The 5,358-nt window shown below is 48.3% G+C and overlaps 1 long non-coding RNA gene across 1 annotated transcript; it reads left to right on the top strand.

Moving 5' to 3' along the window:
- The first annotated feature begins 374 nt into the window (after positions 1 to 374).
- LOC117283246 lies at positions 375 to 5,047 on the top strand. Its single transcript, XR_004514234.1, has 3 exons — positions 375 to 1,931; positions 2,947 to 3,030; positions 4,559 to 5,047. It is a non-coding gene; the product is annotated as an uncharacterized LOC117283246 (long non-coding RNA).
- Positions 5,048 to 5,358: the final 311 nt, after the last annotated feature.

The raw sequence follows: 5,358 nt of genomic DNA, 5'->3' as shown, positions 1-5,358 counted from the left end.
CAAATTAAAAAAAAAAGTCAATCAAGCATGAATATGCAAGTTAAACTGCTAGTTTGTTTGTTTTTCGGTTCTGGGGTTTGAACCCAGGGCCTGTGTTCTAAGTTCTGTCATTTGTCTTTTCAAGTCTTATGCGTCTTAGTATTTCTAATTATGATTTGTTATAATTTAGTAATCTCTATCATTTTCTTAATTCCTTTTACCTCATTACAAATATCAGATTCTGTTTTTCTCTGCATGTGTGTATATCGTTCTGCTTTTACTGCCTGTAGGAATGGTGTTATGCTCTTTTCTCTTATAGTACCTTTAGGTTAGATTTGGCTACCATCTTTTTCTGTTGTTACTTTTTTAAACAGTAAAATGAGTTTTCCTTTATTCACGGGAGTTAGGGATTCATCAAGATAGGACTTCAGCCTTCGTGGCTCTAGCATTTCCTCTTCTGCTTCTTTTTCCTTCTATTGAGTGATAAAAATACCCTCTCATGTTTTCAGAGATCTGGCTTTCTGTCCCCTTGCACCACTTTTTGCCCGAGCCCTCTCTTTTCCCTGTGCTTTTTGTTGCTCTTCTCCACCCTGTGATGTCTGCTTTGCAAGGTGGCTTCTGTGTGTGGCTCTGGGGACCCCAGGAGATCTCCGTCTCCTCTCACAGGAATCCTCATTCCACACGTGTCTTTCAGCCCTCAGTGGTTTATGCCACGGGCTCATTTTGTGAGGTTCACTGGGATACTTTGTCACTAATGTTGTTGTGGCTTTGATTTTGAAAGGCCAGTTGCTCATTTGTTTTTAAGGGCAGTTTGAGGATATAAAAATATTATGTTCCATAACCTTCCCCAAATCCTTGTCATGATCCTTCCAGGTTGGTGCCAGACAAAGCCGTATTGCTGTCGACCCCAAACTCTGACCCGGCTCCTTCACACCTTGTTTTGTCTGCTGTGGACAGCACTTTTACTCCCCCAGAAGTCAAGTGTGAAGTCCCGAGCCCTGGACCTCAGAGCGTGGCTCTGCTTGGGGACAAAGTCTCTAGGGGACCATTAGGGTTCACACCTGACTGGTGTCCTTACAGGAAGAGGAGACCAGGGTGCAGGCAGGGACAGAGAGGGACAGCCCTGTGAGGACGCAGCGGGGAGACAGCTCTCCGTGAGCCGAGGAGAGAGGCTGCAGAACGAAGCCAAGACTGCTGATGGCTTCCAGCTCCGGAACTGGGAGGGAATAAGTGTGTGCTGGTTAAACCACCTGCATGTTGTGTTTTGTTAAGGCAGTGGTAGTCAACAATCTCTGTCTGTCTGTCTGACACACGCACACACACACACACACACACACACACACACACACACACTCACAGTGCACGTGAGACCCAGGGTCTGTTCCTAGCTCACTAACCCCTAGTGGAAGACTACACGCCGGGGTCCTTGACTCAGTCTGCTACCCGGGAATATCTCCCCAGACCCCCTCCCTCTTTAAACAGTCGTTTTATGCAAAAAAAGAGGATATAATAGTTTTTATTTTACTTTATGCCATCGCTGCACAAGCAGAACCAAGAGTGATTTACCTTTTACCTGAGTCTTTAGGATTGGCTCCCATTATGGCCAAACCTGGCAGCGTTTAAATGATCCTGACTCCGGTCTGCACTGCCTCTCCCCTGGCCATCCCTCTCCTCCACCCCGAAGCTTTCTGGGGAGGGGCGCAGGGAGGAAAGAAACCAAGGGAGTTGGCTCCCTCAAGGTGCCGGGCGAGGACCTGGGATCTTTGAGGCATTGTTTCTTCACCAGTGACGCGTGGTGCCCCTTCTTAAAGGGTGGTCACGATGGTGCCAGGAGACCAGGCCGTCATTTGCTTCCTGGCACCCAAAGGCCATGAAATAAATGCTATTTTCCCCCTTCTTCTTCCAACCTACCCTGAGCTGGAAACAACAATTACGGCAGAAGAGAATTCCAGGTAAGTGAATCCGTGTGGCCGTGTGCACGAATCGGGTACGCATCCTCGCTGCTTTTCACCATCAGGGGGCCTCAGGAGTCTGAAGAGGGTTGGGGCGCAGGGCAGCTGTGGCTTTCGGAGCGTGGTTGCCCGTGGGTCGGGAGCTCCGTCCTGATGGCGACCTCCGGGACTCCAAGCTGGGGCCCACCTAGTGTTCAGTGAGAGGCGACCACGGCACACAGACGGGAAGGTGCTTGGTGGTGTCCGGGCCAAAGCCCGCGGAACTGTGTCCCTTGTCCTTCTCTGTGCATTCAGAGTCCCGGGCAGCGTCGAGCACAGGGTGAGCCGTGGCTGGCCGTGGTGCGGGCGGTGAAAGTTCCCTGGAGAAAGTCGTGAGTCCAAGACACAGGCCTCTGAGGGGGGTTCCCGACCTGCGCTGTTCCCTGTACGGCAGCCTCCCGCACCCACGGTCAGCGGTGGTCTAAAAGCAGTAATTGGGGAAACGCCAGAAACAGAAAAACTGCACCACTCTGAGCGGCTCGATGTCCCCCCGGGCCATCGGGTGTGCTGTAAGGGGACGGAGTGAGAGGCGAGGGCTCGAGGAAATAACCCGAGAGCCCACCGGACACCACCTCTGTTACAGCGCGTCGTCAGCAGTGTTCTGTACAATCGTGAGGGTTTTTGTGTTCGTCTTCCTGTGCCAGGATTACAAACTTCATCACAGGCAAGCATGTACAGGAAACAGCAGGATGCCTAGCACTCCAGACTTTTTCTTTGAGACAGGGCCTCGCTATGCAGTCCCGGCCGGTCTTGATCTCGCTCTGTGGCCCAGGCTGGCCTCGAACTTAGGACAGTCCTCCTGCCTCAGCCTCTTTGGTGCTGGGCTCACAGGCGTGCCCCCCCACACCCGGCAGTTGCCTCTTATTTCTTTGTTTTGTTTTTGGTACCGGGGACCGAACTCGGGTCCTTGTGCTTGCGAGGCAGCCGGCGGCCCCACTGAGCTAAAACCCCGGCCCTCCCTCTCTTATTTCTTTAGGAAGCAAAACAGCACAGTGCTGTAGAAACTCCCAGCGGAGGCTCCTCCCCACGCCGCTTGGTCTTCCCTGCCTCCCAGTCCGAGGTAACCATCAAATTCGGTTGTCTTGGCCTCGAACGGCATCCACAGTCTCTGAATACCCGAGTGTGAGCGCCGAGAGCCGCATGTTTCTCGCTTTCACGTCCTTGGTGTGACACCGTGTGGACTTACGCAAGGTCATTGTTTTCCTGGACTCAACGGCTGGGTCAAAGAGCAAGCACTTTTCTCCAGAGAGTGAACCAAATTCCCCTTCACATATCTGAGGAGGAGATCCCCCTTTTGCTTAGAAAGAGAGGGCTACACTTTTAAATATTTTCCGAGCTGCCATCGCTCCGTGTTTGAATTTATAGTTTCCAGTTAGTGATTGTATGGAGCATCTTTTTATGGTCCTTGCCTTTGTATGTTCTGCTCTTGTGAATGGTCTGTTGATACCATTTGTCTTTTATTGTCCTATGAGGGTTTTCCTAATTGATTCTCAGGAGTTCTTTATGTATTTCAGATGAGAGCTCCATTTTTCAGTTATATATTCTACAAGTTATCTTCTCTGATTTTGTGGGTTATCTTTTTTTTTTTTTATTAGTACTGGGGATCAAACTCAGGACCTTGCGCTTGTGAGGCAGGTGGCAGAACCACTGAGCTAAATCCCTGGCCCTATCTTTTTTTTAAAGAAAAAATTTAAAATTGAATTGTGTAAGGGCCAGGGATATAGCTCAGTGGCACTGTCCCTGCCTGGCAAGTGCAAAGTCCTGAGTTCGATTTCTGACAGTGAAAAAAATTGAATTGTATAACACGTACACAAAATGCACAGATCCTGAGTGTAGAACTCAGTGAATTTCTGCAAAGTGAAAACATCCGTGTAATCATTCACATACTTGCTTGAATAATTAAACCCTAACTGGCTCCCGCCCTTGCCCATTCTAAGACGGGTCAGAGCCCTGAGGTGAGCTCTAGGCTGAGTCCTTGTATTGAACTTTAGGCAAATGAAATTGTACAGCGTGGACTCTTTGTTTCTGGTTTCTTTCAATCAACATCAAGTTTGTGAGATTCAGTTACAATATTGCAACGTGGAAGTCACGTTATTTCCCTTTGCTATTTGGGATTTCATCGCCTACATGTACCAGTTCCATGAATTTGCTTTCATATATTTGTATGTGACTCTGGGATTTCTTCTGTTTCATTCTGTTCTTTTGCTGACTGGTTTTATAGTAAATCTTGAGATGAGGGAGTGTATATGTTCCTATTTTGTTCCTATTCAGCAATGTCTGTTGTTCTAGGTCTTTTGCTTTCTGTGTAAGCTTTAGAATCAGCTTTTCAATATCTGTAAAGTAGATTTATGGTAATATTTCTTACTCTATTGAGATCATTGATTTTTTTTTTTCGGTCAGCATTTTGCAGTTTTCCAGATACATACCTTGTACTATTTTGTTGGACTTGTGTCTAGGTCTTTATTTTTTGGTGCTATTCTAAACTGCATGCAAATATTTAAATTCTAACAAATGGTTTGTGGTAATTGGAGGTATGAAGGAACCAGATCAGAGGGATGTCTGGTCTTTTCTTCATTCTACACATCCAGAGCCTGGACCAGAACCCCAGTCTGCCACATCATCTGGGACTCCACTCCTGCCCCTTCTTTCTCTCCCATGGTCCCGTTTGGATCCACTTCTCGGTGTGGATCCCGAGATCCACACTTCCTCTGCTCTCAGAGGAATCTCAGAGTGCGGCGTGAGAAGTGGGCCAGCCTCGGAGGGTAAGTAGCAGCTTGCACCCTCGTCCTGCTCCTGACTCTCCCTGCAGAGCTGTTAGCCCACGTTGGCCCTGTGTCCTTCCTTCTACTTCTGGGTTCTCAGAGTACATCCCATCCCCCAGTGCCGTGGTGTTGCTGGCGCTCGAAGGTTTGGGACCTTCTGGCCTGGACCCCATGGTGAAATGGGGAGTCCTCAGGGACGTTGGCCACATGGCAGAGGGGACTGTCCACTTCCCCCAGAGGAGCACCCTTGGAGACCAGGACGCTGCCTCTTATTTCCTTAGATTATCTGTCTTTTCTAACCTACCCTGTGTAATCTTTTTGGGGCTGAATTAGCCAATATGACATCAACTTTGGGGAAGAAATGACAACTTTCAGCCGTGCCTGAAAGATCCATCTCGGGTGGTGCTAGGCAACCAAGAATCGCCAATGGAATAATTGGAAATGGCCGTGTGGAATTCCCTTGGACTTAATAAAGGCTGACATTCTTAATTTGGGGTGACAGATGAGATTGACAGGAATTTTGACAGTCAGGTTTACTAGAAACATGTTCCTAATCTGGATATTTTATAGGTAAGTTGTTGCCATTCAGGCATTCAAAGCTTCCAGAAATTTCTGTGAGTGAACAG

Source organism: Fukomys damarensis, unplaced genomic scaffold (assembly GCF_012274545.1).
Source record: "Fukomys damarensis isolate Sample0158 unplaced genomic scaffold, DMR_v1.0_HiC HiC_scaffold_24, whole genome shotgun sequence".
Taxonomy (NCBI): Eukaryota; Metazoa; Chordata; class Mammalia; order Rodentia; family Bathyergidae; genus Fukomys; species Fukomys damarensis.
The sequence above is the reverse complement of the archived record's forward strand: the minus strand, read 5'-3'. Positions and strand labels throughout refer to the sequence as shown.